General features: G+C 42.0%; 1 pseudogene; it reads left to right on the top strand.

Annotated features, from left to right (window-relative positions):
- Positions 1-17,683: 17,683 nt before the first annotated feature.
- On the top strand, positions 17,684-19,223 carry LOC148998341 (zinc finger MYM-type protein 1-like; annotated as a pseudogene).
- The last annotated feature ends 253 nt before the right edge of the window (positions 19,224-19,476 follow it).

Genomic DNA, 19,476 nt, shown 5'->3' with positions numbered 1-19,476 from the left:
TGTTTGTGATTGCATTTCATATTTAAACAGTCTTTGTGCAGTTCACAAACACTATTCAATAACGCGATTAGAACAAAGCACTTATAAAGTGCTTTGTAAGTAAATAAATAAATGACTTGTGAATAAATGACTTACATCAGCTGTATCCATGTGCTCCTCCTCGAAAAGAAACAGGTAACTCAGGTAGCTTTCAAGGTCCTGTCCAGGAGCCCAATGCTCCATGCACGTTGCACACTGCACACCAGTCTGTCTTGGATGCATGAGTTTTGACAACAACACACCTGGACACTTGTTGTAATGGACCCCATGCCCGTAGAAATGCATGGTCTCTCCAGCAGAGGTGTAATCTCCAGGTTCAGAAAGTAGAAATAATATCATAAAGATAAATCTTTTGTGTGTCTGTGACAAGTATTTAATGAGTTACTGTTTTTTCGGATGCGTTTTAGAAAGATTTTTGCCGAGACAGAGTGAGCTCAAAAGGTACCCTGTTTATTTTATTTATTTTACAAAAACACAAGGATTTGATGTTAACAAGAGCACACACACAAAAGAAGACCCTCTATGGTTTATAATCATGTATTGATTTTATTTATATGACCATTAATGACGGAGTATTTTAAGTCTATGTTGTAGCTATGTGAAAAAAAAAAAAAACTATCAAAACGTGGGGGCGCGTTTTTGGTCCTCAGGGGGTTATTTGAGACATGGAATTGCACATCTTTCAGGTCTATTATCGCGAACCAATCCTGTTGGTGAATGCATGTCAAAATGCTTTTCTGCATTTGGTTGCAACCTTTCTTTGGCACAATGCTTAAAGCCACACTGTGGAGCTTTTGGCCACTAGGGGCGCTTGACAGCGGGCACATTCAATGCACTGAAAACACCGTCGGCCTGAGCTGACTGTATATGGGTGTTGGTTTATTTTTACAGAAACCATGGGACATGTGGTGTGTAACGTTAGTGTTTGTGGGTACTACTCAGTCGTGGGCATGTTCACTAAATTTAATGTAACATTACATTTGACATGAGTCAATTTTATTAGTGCGAGCCCTGCACTGAGGCGGGCTGTGTTTGTGTGTCGAAATGACTGGGCTGTGGGCATTTTATTACACTCATAAAACCATCGGCTGTGGCCGAAAAACCAGAAAATACTACTCTGCTTATATGAATTTATATGGGTTACCTTGGAAACGGCATTTTTGTGCACGCCAGCGAGTGAAGCGAAAGCTGGATCAATGTTAATCCTCGTCCTGGCTTTTAATTTGTCACTCTCCCCTTTTCTTTTTTTTAGTTTCCTCTGATAAAAACGTTGCATTCTTACGTGTAGCTATTGCTCGGCCATGACGAAAACATACAGACGGCAATCAAACGCGAGTTGAGCACTAACGTCAGAATCTGAGGAAGTTGTGGGTGGTGGGGGAAGCGACATATGCCGTAAAGCGGTTGAATTTTGTAGTTCTTTTTGTGCTCGGGTTCCTACCCGAAACCCGAAGTTACAAAGTGCTAGTAAAAGCGATAGAGACACCTTCAGGCTACGGCAGACATGTCATTCAACCTATTGTAAGTCGATGTACTATCTCAATGGGTTTTGATAATATATTTTAAAGGTTGAAGAGTTCCACAGTGTGGCTTTAATCCCAGCTGTAGAGAAAGGTTCTATTGCTTTCTTCGCCCATAGAACTGCAATTTCCGCATGCAGGACAGGGGTGTCTTTACCTGCCACCAAGATAAAGAGAATCTCATTAGATGAGCCAGCTCGTAGAGTTGGGAAGTGCTAACCAGGCCTCAAACTCACCTGGGTGGCACTAGAGGAACTGTACATGTGACAGGGCAGTACAACCATGCAACTGATGTACATGCAACGAGGCAGCAAAACGGAGTTAAACCTGGTGCAACATGCAAGAAAAGGACTGGGAAGTCTATGCGACCCAAAAATGTGAAAAAGTTTATGGCCATCTGAGGTCGGGAGATAATATCATCCACACCTAGAAACACACAGGCGGAAAGGCATTTTAAAAATATGCTCTTGATCTGTGTTTTCTTTTTTGGATTAAGCTTGCTCTTTCAGATCGCTGAAAGGCCCATGGGGAAGTTCTCTCTGCATATGTCCATGCAAGTCGTGGAGAGAGTACTGCACGCTTTACACCAGCAATCCTTCCCAAATGAAGCAAATGGAATGAGCTTGTGTATAGATGACACTTCGCTTGGCCCCGAAGAACAAATCTGAATGAGTGGATGCACATCGGCTTCTTTCATTCCCGTAAGTTTTGGGGGAGTAGTGCATGTAAATTGCATTTTTTTTTCTTTTCTCAAACTATCAGAGGTTATTAGGGTGCTCAAGTATGACCCCTACTGTTAGTCACTGACATGCAGTCGAAGTGACTGACAGATAAAAAAAAACTCTGTTTGTGTCTTTCCTCAGGGATAAGTATCCAAAATGTGGTGTAAAAATAACATGAGATGAGGGAAGGAGAGAGAAAACATAAGAAATCCTGATATTTTTTTTTCTCTCAGAGCCCAGATCCTTACCCTCCATTACTGCAGTAATATGACTGCTCTACACAGGCCCACATACTTTATATGTCATTTATATTATAAAATACCCTCAATGTCTTCGAGAGATTGGACTAACCCAGGTCGAAACTCTTTAGATGCACAGAGCTGCACTGAGATTAATAATATGAGACAAATATAACAAGAGTGTGTGTACATATGCACACAAAGATCCAACACAAACATTTTCTTGTGTTATATTATTGACCTTGAGGTTATGATCAATGTGATCATTTTAGATAAGATTTGGCCATACCTGTACATTCCCTTACAAAAAAGAATTATTATTACTATATTATTATTATTATTACTATGCTATTACTATACTTCTTTTAAACTATAAATAAGAATGAATACCCAAGTCTACTTTTCATGTACTTAAGTCATGCACTTTTCAGAAAAATACATTATGTAATTCTCAGAAATATTCTTAAAATTGTACTTAAAGCTGCTTTTTTAAAATCGTAGCTATTTTGGGGTTAAAAATTATCCAAAATACATATTTGAGAAAATACATAACCAGCCAGTGTCAAACTATCTGCTTGCCTTTGCTCGATTAAAGGGTTAGTTCACCCAAAAATGAAAATTCTGTCAGTATTTACTCACCCTCATGTTGTTCCAACCCCGTAAGACCTTCGTTCATCTTCGGAACACATATTAAGTTATTTAAGATATTAAGATCGCTCCTGCATACTAGTCCATAGGCTTCTTGAGGGAATGACACTTGCTGGCATCGAAAAGTCATCAAAGACATTGTTAAAATAGTCCAAGTGACTAGTGGCTCAATTTTAACTTTATCAAACGACGAGAATACTTTTTGTGCGCAAAAACAAACAAAAATAACCACTTTATTTATTTACATTATAGTTTTACGTGATATGATAACTTATAAACGACTGTTAGATTTAATCAGTGTGATTCACTGCAATGTCAAAACCAGAACAAAAGTGGATGTTTCTTACTAGTTCAGGTGACATTTTCCGGTGAAAATTTGTATGTTGGTCATACTTCCAAAAAGAATAATCTGTGATTCTGACAGTATCCACATCGGCGCGGTGACTGACAGCCTCACATTCTCCTCAAACATTGTGTTGTTCCGCACTGTGCCGTCTCAAGTGTGTTTCCCTGGGTGTCCACTAAAGGTCTCTTCCCAATATTGTCACCCACTCATCATGAACTGCAATTCACTTTTGGCTAAGCCCCGCCCCCCTTAGTTACTCATGCTGTGACAGCTCTTCCTGCTGAAATGTTATCAATCTTTTATAAAGCAGCAAATGAAGTGTCCGATAGTAGGCTAAAGGGGCTGCAATATGCGTTCGAAGGCTATATTCAAGAAATACAGGTGAAACGCAAGAAACAACAAGGCATCCAAATAGAGGAAAAAGCGGTAACACTTTAGAATACGGTTCCTTCATTAATGAATAACTACACAAGAACTAATGAGTAACACAATATTAACAATCTAGTAACTATTATTAACTAACAAGAAACTCTGATTAACGAACTAGTAAGTAATAGCGCAAAGGCGAAAGTGGTAGTTCACTATTAAGTAATCAATAACTACTATTTTTTTAATACTTCCCAGAGAACTACTGAAAAAGTTTATTAACAATCTAGTAACTACTATTAACTAAAAAAATTCTTATTAACAAATTAGTAAGTAATAGCTCACAGATGAAAGTGTTACTAGATACTTCTGTGGGAATTACTAATTATTTGGATTCGTATTATGAAGTGAAGATCATTGGAACTAACTAATAATTACTCAAGTGTTACTGAAGACATTTTCTAAAAGTATACTAAAGTTCACCAATAATCTCAAACGATTGCACAAATCATGACTAGATCATGTAGTAACACTTGAGTCATTACTAGTTAGTTCCAATGATCTTCACTTTATAATACGGATCCAAATAATTAGTAATTCCCACAGAAGTATCTAGTAACACTTTCATCTGTGAGCTATTACTTACTAATTCATTAATACGAGTTTCTTTTAGTTAATAGTAGTTACTAGATTGTTAATAAACTTTTTCAGTAGTTCTCTGGGAAGTATTAAAAAATAGTAGTTACTGATTAGTTATTAGTGAACTACCACTTTCGTCTGTGCGCTATTACTTACTAGTTCGTTAATCAGAGTTTCTTGTTAGTTAATAATAGTTACTAGATTGTTAATATTGTGTTACTCATTAGTTCTTGTGTAGTTATTCATTAACGAAGGAACCGTATTCTAAAGTGTTACCGAAAAAGCATAACGTTACCGGTCACAGTCAAACAATGAACCACCACATAATCGAGACGGAGGCTGGGACTAACAATATCAGGGAGCAACGCTGTTCATGCAAAGCTGGGTAGGTCTCTATTCACTTCTATAATTGTTATTACAAAGCAAACGGACTACACAATACCACAAGTATAACATTGTATTTATTAGCAGAGTGAGCTAGCGTATCAACAACTGGTATGAGAACCAAAATCATAACCTAAAACATTATAAAACGGTCTAACTAGTACAACTTCACAGTAAGGTTAGAAGCAAAAAAATGTGCTTGTTGATCTTTGAGGGGTTCGGCTGATTGAGGACGTCCATATAGTTCAATCCAAAGACGACACTTGTCAGGATTTGACTTTTTGGGAAGGGAAAAAACGGACACCCCCCTCCAACCTCACTGGGAAACGCGTATCTGTGTTACAAATGCTCCAGGCACGTTTAACCATATTTTTGATAAAACTGCAATGGTAATAGCCTGCCGAGACCAAAAATATGAGACGCCTTTGTTGAAAGTCAATGGAGCACTGTGAAAAAGTTTCGGACCTCTGTGGGAGCTCGTTCTTGGCTGCACTGTGATTGGTCAATCTACATTCTAGGGCGTGGCTTAGCCAAAGGCGAATTCCCATAATCCTTTGTCTGCATTCATCTGATCATTGCTGTAACGAATCGAGGCGAATCAAACACAACTTAATCAAATTCATCTCTCATGGGATTAATTGAAATTAATCCCCCCCTCACAAGACTTTTTATGGTCCTGCAGACCAACAGAATGCCACAGAAAGGGGGTACTCCTTTGATCCTGGACAAAGATGTAACCCAGATCTCCTTTTTCTAACTCACTTATCAGCAAGAACTTTGCTTGACTTTTCGAACATACCATGACCTCTGTAACGGTTACCAGCTAGAGTGCCCTCTTGAGCCACCAGAGGGCACTCCAGATAAGACTATGTTTCACACAAACTACATTTCCCAGAACTCACTGCCCGGACTCATCATCACTGATCACATTCACCTGTACCTCATTCACTGATTGCATTCACCTGTGTCTCATCCTGTTAGTGTGTCTATATATACCTTGTGTTCACGTTCAGTGTTTGCGAAGTCTTGTTTAAGTGTTACACTGCATTTCTGAGCATTTTCCGTGTTTGTTTTCTGGTTTTTGACGTTGGATTGTTCTTGGATTTTGATTACTGCTGCCTGCCCTGACCTCTGCCTGTTTCCCGGATTCCCACTGTGTATTCTCCATTGTCCTGTCTGCTAATTCTCGACCCTGCCTGTACGACTAATCTTAAATAAAGCTGCATTTGGATCTTCATCTACAAGCCTCAGAGCAGTTCGTAACAGAAGACTTCGCCACAGATGAATCCAGCAGGACAAATCCGGGAGTTTGCTGGTCAGATCGCGGCCTTGGCCCTGGATAGCCGTGATCTGTTCCAGTATACCTGGGGGTTTGTTCCTCTCGCTGCCTCCTGCTCTCTCGGTGATGAGGCTATTAAGCTGTGTTACCAGCTAGGGGCTAAGGAGGTCAACCCGAGGGAGCTCCCCAATCTCTCGGGTCTGAACTGGAGAGAGGCGGTCTCCGTTTGTGAAGAGAGTTTCATTCCAGAGCCTCGTCACGTCTCAGCAGAGCTTCCAGAGCCTCGTCACGTCTCAGCAGAGCTTCCAGTGCCTCGTCACGTCAGCCCTGCCGAGCCTGCGCTCACCGCCACTTCTGCCAAGCCAGAGACGCTCCACGTCAATTCTGCCGAGCCAGAGACGCTCCACGTCACTTCTGCCGAGCCAGAGACCCTCCACGTCACTTCTGCCGAGCCAGAGACGCTCCACGTCACTTCTGCCGAGCCAGAGACGCTCCACGTCACTTCTGCCGAGCCAGAGACGCTCCACGTCACTCCTACCGAGCCAGAGACGCTCCACGTCACTCCTGCCGAGCCAGCGCTCACCTTCCAGCCAGAGTCTCGTCCCGCCGAGACAGCCCAGCCAGAGTCTCGTCCCGCCGAGACAGCCCAGCCAGAGTCTCGTCCCGCCGAGACAGCCCAGCCAGAGTCTCGTCCTGCCGAGACAGCCCAGCCAGAGTCTCGTCCTGCCGAGACAGCCCAGCCAGAGTCTCGTCCTGCCGAGACAGCCCAGCCAGAGTCTCGTCCTGCCGAGACAGAGACGCTCCACGTCACTTCTGCCGAGCCAGAGACGCTCCACGTCACTTCTGCCGAGCCAGAGACGCTCCACGTCACTTCTGCCGAGCCAGAGACGCTCCACGTCACTTCTGCCGAGCCAGAGACGCTCCACGTCACTTCTGCCGAGCCAGAGACGCTCCACGTCACTTCTGCCGAGCCAGAGACGCTTCACGTCACTTCTGCCGAGCCAGAGACGCTCCACGTCACTTCTGCCGAGCCAGAGATGCTTCACGTCATTTCTGCCAAGCCAGTGTCTAAAGACAAGATGGCTGATTCAGAGACTGTTCAAATCACTTCTGCTGATCCAGATTCTGTTCATGTCACCGCCTTCGAGCCAGTGTCTCCGGACAAGATGGCCGCCTCCGAGCCAGTGTCTCCGGACAAGATGGCCGCCTCCGAGCCAGTGTCTCCGGACAAGATGGCCGCCTCCAAGCCAGTGTCTCCAGACAAGATGGCCTCCTCCGAGCCAGTGTCTCCGGACAAGATGGCCTCCTCCGAGCCAGTGTCTCCGGACAAGATGGCCTCCTCCAAGCCAGTGTCTCCGGACAAGATGGCCGCCTCCAAGCCAGTGTCTCCGGACAAGATGGCCGATCCAGTGTCTCCGGACAAGATGGCCGATCCAGTGTCTCCGGACAAGATGGCCGATCCAGTGTCTCCGGACAAGATGGCCGATCCAGTGTCTGCTCCCGATCCAGTGTTTGTTTCTGTGTCTGTGTCTGTCCTTGTGACCATTTCTGTTGTAGTGTCTGTTCCTGAGCCGGTGCGTGGTCCTGAGAGGGCATCACCGCCGTGGTCGCCCGAGGGGTCTTCGCCACCGTGGCCGCCCGAGGGGTCTTCGCCGCCGTGGCCGCCCGAGGGGTCTCTGCCGCCTTGGCCTCCCTTACAACCTGCTCCGCCCTGGCCGCCTGCACAGCCTGCTCCGCCCTGGCCGCCTGCACAGCCTGCTCTGACCTGGTCGCCTCCACAGCCAGCTCCGCCGCAGTCTCCAGGTCCTCTTCCGCTCCACGGGCCTGGCCCTCCATCCCGCCCCCAGGTCCGCCTCCGCTCCACCTCCCTCCTGGACATTTTGAGGAGCGTCTGGAATCCGCTCCTTAAAGGGGGGGCTATGTAACGGTTACCAGCTGGAGTGCCCTCTTGAGCCACCAGAGGGCACTCCAGATAAGACTATTTCACACAAACTACATTTCCCAGAACTCACTGCCCGGACTCATCATCACTGATCACATTCACCTGTACCTCATTCACTGATTGCATTCACCTGTGTCTCATCCTGTTAGTGTGTCTATATATACCTTGTGTTCACGTTCAGTGTTTGCGAAGTCTTGTTTAAGTGTTACACTGCATTTCTGAGCGTTTTCCGTGTTTGTTTTCTGGTTTTTGACGTTGGATTGTTCTTGGATTTTGATTACTGCTGCCTGCCCTGACCTCTGCCTGTTTCCCGGATTTCCACTGTGTATTCTCCATTGTCCTGTCTGCTAATTCTCGACCCTGCCTGTACGACTAATCTTAAATAAAGCTGCATTTGGATCTTCATCTACAAGCCTCAGAGCAGTTCGTAACAACCTCACTTTTGAGATCTGAGATCTCACACATAAGATCATTAAAACTGAAACAGAATAATTCTTGGACTCAGAATCAAACTACATAAGTTTATGTGTTTCTACAATTCATATGTTGATGTATTCTGCTTGTATCACATATTAATCATGTCATTGTTGTTAACTATTAAAGGGTCACTTCACCCATTTGCATTAAGCTTTGTATCTTTAGAAACCCAGTCATATTTTTGAATGGTCATGGTTTATTCCCTTATTTTCCCCTGAGATGGGAGAAATAATGATTTAAGTGTTTTACTTCCTGCTTATATCGTGACGTAAAAATCGTCACGTTGCGTCACGATAAGCAGGAAGTCATATTTCATTAAAATCTTTAGAACTACATACATTAGTTCATTATTATTCCAGGGTGTTGAACCCACTCACCCTAGAAGCCTATTACAGATCAGTGGGTGGGACTTCACTTGCAGAAACTGAAATCAATATCGGCCATCTTGTTTGGAAGTTAAGCTAACAAGCGCTGTGGAGATAGGAAGTTATGACAATGACGGGAGAAACTAAACATGATATGGAAGAAGAGGATTTTGAAATTCTGCTAATTGAATCCGATGTTCGTGGTTATCTTTACGAGTCACAGTATAGTTTAGAGCAGCTGAGGCTCATGGAGGAGCAGGAGACTGTCGCGGTCGAGGACCCCACACTGAATCTGGCGCTGAGCGGATTGCTGTTGCCTGTACTCTGCATGCTATGGCCTACGGACACAGCCCGTCTACTGCAGAGAATTTCAACAAAGGCAATTTCTCCTGGAGGAAATCTCTGAATCAGACGAGCACAAAACGTTTGTGTTGTGATAGTTTCGCCTGACTAAACATCCAGGTATCATGCAGTAATTCACCAAACAGAAATGAATACAAATGAGGACTAATTCACTAATGAGTTTGCCAATGTAACGTTTGTGTTTGGGTTTGTTGTTGTGGGAAGAAGGAGGCAGGAACCGGCGAACATTTAAGCATTTTAATAGTAAAATGAACAAATACAAAACGAAAGTATAAGCCAGGAGCCCCTCATTGGCGACTGCTGTAACGTTACACACAACAGAAACAAAACACAACATAAAATCAGGCCTGTTTCTCTCTCAATCTGCCGTCGTCGCTCCCCGTTTTATGCTTTTGTTTCTCCGTGAGAGACGCAAGACCGGCGCGCGCCTCACAGGTGTCTTTCATTATCAGTCTCTGTTATACTCACGCCACCGGCCTCTTAAGTTACATCCCTCGCCCTCGATCGTCCTGCTCACCACAGCCAACTAGACATTTTGTGTGGTCCATTCCAGGTTACGTCTTGTAAAGTGCATCTTTCTCTCTTTCTCTCTCATTCCCGTTCCAACTCACTCTTTTTCGCTCTCTTTTCCTTTGCGCCTTGTATGAATGTGTGTGTGTGTCTGTGTGTGTGTGTCTGTGTGTGTGTGTGATTATGTTTAGACCTTAGTTTTGTGTTTAGGATAGTTAATAAAGTCTTCCATATATATGAAAAGATAATTGCCTTGTGTCATGCTTGCACATTTAATGTCTTGTACTGTTCGATGTAAAGTTACCTTGCTAAGACATAGTGTTTCACTATAGATTGGGTGTTTATATATTTTGCAAAGGTTATAACTACGGCCCGTTCGAATGAACTCTAAACGAGTCATTTGCTCGGTTCCAATAGTGATTCGTTTAAGATTCATTGTAAATCAATGAATCATTTCCCTTTGAGCTAAATTGGCCGTAAGGCCCCCTTAAATACATTTTATGTATATTATTAAATGTTGCATTTGCTACTGTACATTGCACACAGCTGTTTCCCCAGACAGCAAACTGACATTGAATCAACATGGAAACGACGTCTCTCATGACATTGAAACAACGTTGATTTGCTCATCGAATTAACGTTGAACCAACGTCAGACGCGGCATTCTTCAAAGCTAAATGAAATCGAAAATTGGTTTGCTTTCATAACGTTGAAACAACGCGTTGATTTCAAGTTGATTTTCCGTTAGTTTTGAAAGAATGACGCGTCTGACGTTGGTTCAACGTTAATTCGATGAGCAAAACAATGTCAGATCAACGTTGTTTCTATGTCATATTTCCACGTTGATTCAATGTCAGTCTGCTATCTGGGTTCCCATTATCCTGTTAGTTCTCTGTGTATAAATACCCTATCTGTTTCTGTGTTCATTGTGGATTCCTTGATTTCTGTTGTGCTGCACTTCCCTGGTCTACTTTTTGTTTTGTTTTGTTTTGTTTTGTTTTGTTTCTTGTTTGTGTGGATTTTGACCCTTGCCTGGTTGACTATGGATACACATTACCATATAATAAAACTGCACTTGGATCTACCTTTTGTGTGCATACCGTGACTGTTGAAGTATAACTCACGTAAAGTTGATAATTCTGTGAATGCAGATTTTGAACAGAGATGTGTCAAAGAGGAAAAACGCTGCTTGAAGCATACTTGACTTATACTGACAGAAAAGTCAAAGTATATTTGGCCTGTTCTTGTACTCAATCATTTGATATACTTAAAAGTAAAATTACACAGACCTCCCAATTTCTTGTAGTTTTGTTAACACTTTTGATTGAGTAGCCTATTATATATTTTTTTTAATATTCGTCTTATAAACATACATTGTTAAAAACATATTGATAAACAGATATTGACAATCGACTTCATCTGTGTTTTGATCTATTGATTTTGATCAGTCTGGATGTAGACTTTGATAAAAATTAGATTCCATTTCAAGTGAACTCACAGGGCATGATGACGTCTGAAGCACATGTAAAATCAGTTCAATGGTGTAGCGAAACATCAGAGGCCGGGGACATTCATGAATCAGGAAACTTGGGTTGTCGAACCGAAAGGTTTGTGGTTCAATCCTCGGTTCCACCTGACCAAGTGTCGAGGTGACACCTAACCCCAGCTGCTCCCGACGAGCTGGCTGGCGCCTTGCATGGCTGACACTGCCGTCGGTGTGTGAATGAGTGTGTGAATGGGTTAATGTGAGGCAAATGTAAAGTGCTTTGGTGGCCATTAGGTCTATGAAAGCGCTACATAAATGCAGTCCATTTACCATTTCTATAAAGCCTGCCCAAAACAGAGCAGTGCTGGCTTCTGTGTAGGGCTGTGAATCTTTGGGTAGACAGCGAATCGATTCGACTCACGATTCATAGGTTTTCGATTCGATTCAAGAACGATTTGTGCAAATTCAGAACGATTCAATTCGATGCGATTCACATCCAAATTCGATGCGATTCGATTAATTCGATTCGATTCTTAATTTTTTATATGCATTATAGTATTGTTTCAATGCTTCACCAAATGGGTCTTTGTCTGGGTTTGAATTAGCCTACACAGCGGCCTTCGGGGGTCAGATAGTGGGGATTTTGTCCATTGTTAATGTTAGTTCATGTTTGTTTTTAATTTTAATGAATATATTATTATAAGGCAAGGCAAGTTTATTTATATAGCACATTTCATACACAGTGGCAATTCAAAGTGCTTTACATGGAAGAAATTAAAATATTCAAAAGAAATCAGAATAATTAAAACAGTTTAGAATAAAAAAAATCATAATAATAAAAATAAAATAGAGTAAATAATTAAAACAATTTAGAATAAAAAATAAAATGAAGTACAGTAATAGTCGGACGAACAGTGGCACATATATAAAACAGTGGCACATTTATAAAAAAATTCAATGGCCTACAAATTAGCATTTGTAGAAACATACCTAAGTAGCCAATATTTTGAAAAAGGCTTTTAAAGTATTGCATTAAATGACTACATGCACAAATTAATGGAGACGTTTTCATTAGTTTCATTTTGCGTCCTCTCAGTGCACTGGATAACATCTTTTCACTGGATTTTGCTCGCGCTTGGTCCCATAGCTCTCATGTAACACTACAGATTTTTGAGCAGTCCATGTTTGAACTCTCAGCTGAGCTCTCTGTCGAGAAAAGCAATAGTTTTGAGGCAAGCCGCTCAACCCATTGATAAAGCTCCCATGCTATTGCGTGGGCACTATGAAACACTTTCATTCATTTATTACATGGAAAGACTCTCCGTACACGCAAGGTGGTCTCTCGCTCGCTTTCCCTCTCTGCCGAGTCCGTGCAGCCGTGTGTGCACGCGCGATACGCTGTTTGGAGCACAACCTCTGTCTCGTATGCACGTACGCTCTAGATTCCGGAACTAATTTGCGGTAATACAAGCTGATCACGACACGAGTAGCTCAACAGGTAGAAAGATAAACTCATCTTTCAGGCATTTGACCGACCGGGCTTCAACGTGAGAAATCAGGGGTGTGTGAGCGCGCGTGAAACCAATCAAATGCGGATGTCTTATGACGGCCAATTCACGAGTTCACACTTACATATAATTTTGAGTGAGTAAGATTCAATGCGTATTTGGCGTGCTGTCCGGAGGGAGGGCTCCGAGCTCGGAATTCTGCCCGAACCCAGAGTACTCCCCCCGTATGTAAGTGATATTTTAGAAAGAGGAGTGTGGAGAAGTAGGAGTGTGGAGAAGGGGTGGAGGAGGGATGCTGCAAACTGCCAATGGATCGAGGTAAGACTGCTGAGTCTATTTGTACCCTCTTATCAATGGCTGCTGATTGCTGTCCACTCGTGTCAATTATCTGAACGTGCTCCTCCCGAACTTAGTTAATAAAACTTCATTGCGTGAGGCAGCTTGTACCAGGAACACTTTAAGGTTGAGTTTATATATTTTAAACCACTGAATCGCTAAAAAATTGCGAATAATTCGATTCTTAACCTTTTAAATAGATTATTCACGTAAATAAACGATTCACGATTCAAAATACATGTTTCAGGATCGATGCATATGCATCGTCAGGATTTATAATCGATGCATCGAGAAAACGAGCGAACCGTTACACCCCTACTTCTGTGTCATTAGTAGCGCTCATTGTGAAACTGTCCCTGTCTTATTAGGTGTTGTTTTGTCTTTATCATATACGTGTGTATAAATATAATAAATATTTATATTTATATACCCAGGGTTGCCAACTTTCACGCATCTGGCGTGACACTCACGCATTCAGCCTCAATCTCACGGTCTCACGCTCAACATAGAAATCTCACGCTAAATTAGACATTCTTCTGGGCTGTATTTTTTTTGTATTACTATAAGCAAGTTCAGGCTCTTAACTACTGACTGGACGCAGAGAAAAATCGCGGAAAAAGAGTACACTGACACCGACAGACTACAGAGAAGTTTACTCCTGATATGGAGCGTTTTGGCGCTTTTAAATGTGACAGAACGCAGTAGCGCGTCAGTTCAAACGGCACGTGATACAGTTGCCTATATAGGCTACAACACCCACAGGGCACGAGCAAAATACTGTATCTGGTAATCTCCCGCTTTATATTAACAAACTGTCAACACGGGCTTTTACGATGCACAGAGAGACGCTGCGCTGCCTATGACCTTGAACGTGAGTTGAGAGCGTACATTTGCACTACGTGCCTGTCTTTTTAGCAAAAAAGATATTTTTCACTAAATATCTACAGTGGCGTAGGGCGAGGGCGTGAGGTGCTGAGAGCAAACTTTGACGTGTTCGACCCGAGTTCGAATTCGGCTTTTGCCTTTTACTCTCTCTTCTCATCTGGTGTTTTCTCCAAAATAAAAGCTCAAGGGTTTATTTCTTGCAAGTGAAGAAATTAGGACAAAACTATTGTAATTTTCCTATACAATAGTGTAAGTAAAATATACTTTTGAAATATTCATTTTCATTTATACAGCAGCCTACATTTATAGACTAGGCCAATATGGATTTTACGTAGTAGGAATAATTATATAAATCCTATTATTGGCATCCTAAAAGAGACTGAGACTTTATATCATAAAGTCTTTATATCATAGACTTTATATCATAACTAAAAAGATGTTTGATTCCTCTTTATGTCCAGGTAGAAGTCGAGGCTTTTGCTTTGTTGAATGTCACAGTTCATGATTTGAAGCCGGTTAAAACTCTTAATTTTGAGCTCTCAAAGTGCACCAGATTGATGCATTTAACCTTAAAATGTACAAAATTTTCTTCCGGGGGAGCATGCCCCCGAACCCCCCTAGAAGGACAGAGGTCTCAATATAGTTTTACTAAATCATATGGGAAAGAACAATAATTTATTAACTTTACTCCCAAAACTGTTTTTTTAATCAGTAAAACTGTTAGCCTAATGCCAAATTAAAATTGGACAAACTATACATTGTGCCCTACAAGATCCCCCCCCCAAAAAAAAAAACAAAAACAAAAAAACAAAATCTCACTCCAAGCAAAACTCAAAAGTTGGCAACCCTGTATACCCCACATTATTCAACGGGTGGGAACACACACATTCTTTGTGTGGCATGTTTGGGTGAAGAGGCATGGACAGTCAACACTCGAAGGGTGTTGGCTTTGAACACAGTGATGTGCTTCTAATGCGGACACTCCGATCCCGCTTGGTGTTCTTACATGTGGACGCTCAGTTTTGCGTTCCCCATGGCTCTCATCCAATGGCAAGCACAGTCATGGGGTTCGCAAATGGATCTATCAGCGGGGTTAGAGATGGGCCCAGCCTTATCTCTGCCTTCACCTGATTGGTCCAGTGCCTTCTCTCAGGGTTTGGTTCCTTCCGCCCCAATTGAGGGACAGACATTGGAACTATCTATTTCTAAGGAACTAGATGTTATCAGTATTGACTGAAGAGATACTGATTTTTTGTCTCATGCAGTCTCATGCATTTGAGGAGCTGGTTGAGTTTGTGACAACAGCAGTTAATTAGTACGTTTGTTCCAAACACTTCCTGCCATCACGATCACAACCTCAACTCCGGAGACCACTGTTTTCCTCCGTTATCCACACTGAGGTGTCGAGATCGTAGGAGAAACCAATTTTGTACAGAGTATAAAGTTCACAAACATCAAACTATTCCTCTATATAGAATTACAAAGAGCATGGTTATGGGGAGATGCCAAAAGTGGAAGAGCTATCTTCCCTAAAGGCCTTAGCATTACCCACTAAGCCAGTCAGAACCACATCTTCACTAGTGGGTGAAGCTTACTAAGCCGCTGGTCAGGCTGCAGCATGCCTTCACACTATGATGCTGAGTTGTTAGGAGACATGGATGAGGGCGGGGGAATTGGTCCTGATGTAGTTTGCGAACTATGTCGAGCCACAGATTTAATTCTCAGGGCCACCAAGGAGATGGCTAAATTCATTCGCCGTACTATGGTAGCCCTGGTGGCCACTAAGAGGCATCTGTGGCTCAATCTAAGCAATATTAATCAATTATTTGGGTCATACCGAAAATATAGATACCGATTTTGCCATAGTTGGCTGAACTTCCTGGCGTTCTATTAAAAAAATATACTTTTTCCAACTCCGCTCAGTCCAGGGGGCAGGGGTGTCCAAATTCGGTCCTGGTACGCCACTTTCTTGCAGAGATTAGCTCCAACCTGCTTCAACAGACCTGCCTGGAAGTTTCTTGTATGCTGTTCAGGTGAGTTTAATTGGGGTTGGAAAAGAACTCAGCAGGATAGTAGGCATCCAGGAGCAGGATTGGACACCCTGTCCTTGTCTGATTTTCAACAAATTCGAGTCAGATCATCATCAGACCATGCCAGCAAAAAATTTGTGATTTTGAATTGTATTTATGGGCTTTAAACCATTACGCTTAAAATCATCTTCAAGTTGCATTTCACCCATTTCAACATTAATCTTTATTGAAAATCTATCATATATGTAATTGAAATGTAAAAGAATTTTTGCCTCTTGACAGAAAAAAGACAAAATAACCGAGGGGCGTATTTGTATGTAAGACAACAACTCCCACAATGCACCACATTGCACAAAAAAAAAAGAAAAAAGAAAAGAGTCAGAGCCAGCCACAGCTACCAGCAGCAGTGAAAAGGCACAGTCAGGTCAGCAGCTTAGGTACAGCATCAGTGAAGAGCAGTCAGCTCCTTCTGCACAGGATGGTAAGTCATGCTTGAATAGATTGAATTTGCCATGTAGGCTCACTTTCAAGTTGTTTGTCTCTCATACTGTATGAATCATAACTACAAAAGAACAATAATTAAAACAGTTGTAAAAGACAGAAGAACAATAATAAAATGTGCATAATACTTAAACACACTCACAAACAAACAAACAAACATGTATGTATGCACATGTTTTTGATTGTGTGACTGTAAAAATATATATATTTATAAGTGTATGTGTGTGGAAAAACCTGCCTCTAGCCTATTGATGTCTCAGATATCTGTGTATTCCCACAGCTAACCAGCGACCCAGAGGAGGATCAAGCAGTGTCTGGAGATCCACCTGCTAAGCATGGTATGTCAAGTTCTGTTATACCATTCATGGCATAACAGTTACCTGAAGTTGTTGTGTACTCTCTCATACTTGATTTAATTTGAAAAGTACGTTCCAATTTTGCCTAAAGTTTCCGCTATTTATTTGCTAAAACACTGCAAACCCCACACTTAAACAGACAATCAATTCTTCAAATCTCAATACAAAACATTATGAAAGGACAAAGGAAAATGTGTGACACTGATCTGTCCACAAATAGTCTATGGGTGTAATGGTTATTGTTTTTACTATTTCAGGTACTTTATCTAGTGAGCAAAGTGATTCAGAGGGCATATCAGTAAGTGATGGTGACAGCCATGACAGAGAGGATCCCCATGTTGCACAAGTACATGCTGTCCCACCTGGACCACACGGTATGTTGTGACATTCTATCTTTTAGTTTACACGACATTATGAGTGCCTTCAATTGCATTCTAAAGTGTTACCGAAGGCAGTACTAACAGATTCTTCCATACGTGATGGCCTTAATGAAGCATACAACAAGAGAATAGAAAATATATTAAAACAGTGGCTGAAGTACTTCTTTTGACGGCAACACAAAACATTGGACAACGAGGTCACCGTGAGACAGAATCGGCAGATAACAGAGGAAACTTTTTAAGAAATTTTGGAAATGATTGCAAAGCATGACCCAGTAGTACAGAAAAAAATGACGGGAAAGCAGAATGCCAAGTACACAAGCAGTGTAATACAAAATGAAATCCTAGAATGCTTGGCAAATATGGTCCGTGAGGAGATAATTCAGGAAGTGAAGAAAAGTGAAGTGTTCTCTGTGATTTCTGATGAAACCAAAGACCTGAAAAAGAAGGAGCAGCTCTCACTGGTACTTAGGTACTATTACAATGGGGCAGTGCACGGAAGTTTTCTTGACTTTCAACAAGCAACACAATTAGATGCAGAAGGACTCAAGGACAAAATCATCCACTGTTTGGAAAGATATGGACTTGAGTACAGATCCAATCTTGTTGGACAAGGTTATGACGGAGCATCGGTAATGAGTTGGAAACACTCTGGAGTGGCAGCCAGAATAAAGTCTGACACAAAACATGCAGTTTATGTACACTGTAACGCACATTGCCTGAACTTGGTACTCATTGATACAGTGAAGGCAGTCCCAGAGGCTGATTGCTTTTTTGCACTATTGCAGAAGCTTTATGTGTATATCTCAGGGTCCTATGTCCACCAGAAGTGGCTGGATGTGCAAAAGGAAATATATGAAGGTCAGCCGAGGGAGTTTCAGAAGCTCAGTGACACGAGATGGGCATGTAGATACTTGGCCTGCAAGAATCTAATGGACCGATTACCTGCTGTACTTCGTGTTCTGCATGACATTGCTACAGAAAATAGTGGGGAAAGATCTGTAGATGCTCGAGGTTTGCTGACTCAGCTAGACCTAAGCTTTGTCAGACTTCTTGCAACCTTTCGAAGGCTCCTTGGGGATGCAAAGGTGCTGTCTGACACCCTCCAATCTCCTTCACTTGACCTTGTCATGGGAGTGGATTTAGTTAGGGCACTCAAAGACTCATTTGAGGAGTACAGAGGTGAAACATTTGTTGACAATCTGTGGGAAATTATTGTAGACACTGCCACAAAGTGCAATATAGCCATTGAATATGCAGAGAAAAAGAGGTTTAAAAAAGTGAATTGCAGATTTGGTGGGTCTGTCATAACTTCTACTTTGGGTCAGCGCAAATGTAACGATGGTGACAAGGATTCCTTTCGGAAGACAATCTTCTACCCCATTGTGGACACCATACTTGGAGAGTTAGACAGGCACTTCTCTAAAGACAATTGTGAAATAATGAGAGGAATACAAGCTTTGGACCCCAAAAGCACGTTTCCTTAAAGATGAAGTAGTTTTTCGACTAGGAGAAATTTATGAAAGTGACTCTGAAGATCTCAGTCATGAACTCCACCAGACAAAGAGGCTTTTTCAAAGGAAACAGCAAAGTGGAATGCCAAGCTTGTCCAGTATTGTTGAACTTGCAGTGTTCCTTGAACCTCATAAGGATGTTTTTCACGAGCTTTTTCGTCTATGCAAGATAGCCATAGCCCTCCTGGTGAGCAGTGCAGCATGTGAGCACAGCTTCTCAGCTCTTAAACTCATCAAGACCCATTTGCGCACAACAATGACAGATGACAGACTGAGCAACCTGGGTGTTCTCAGCATTGAGTCTAGAAGAGCCAAGGCACTTGACATGGACAGATTCATTAAACTTTTTGCTACCAATCACCAAAACAGGAGAATTCATCTGATGTAAGATGGATGAGTTTGTTTAATGGTCTTTTTGTAGAAAGTTTGGTTTGTTACAGCTGTTTATGTACAATTATAAGAAGTTATATTTGGTCTGGAATAAGTCTTAACTGTTTGATTTAAATAAATGTAATGCATGCTGAATCAAATCCAGCGTTTCAATTTACGTATATCTTCATCAGGGTCTTGGACATGAATATTGTCTGGGTTGAAAATCACATTTTGCACATTTTCATATCACAAGGCATCCTATATTCTAT

Source organism: Pimephales promelas, chromosome 1, assembly GCF_988280905.1.
Source record: "Pimephales promelas chromosome 1, fPimPro1.hap1.1, whole genome shotgun sequence".
Taxonomy (NCBI): Eukaryota; Metazoa; Chordata; class Actinopteri; order Cypriniformes; family Leuciscidae; genus Pimephales; species Pimephales promelas.
This window is presented reverse-complemented; position numbering and strand designations above follow the sequence as displayed.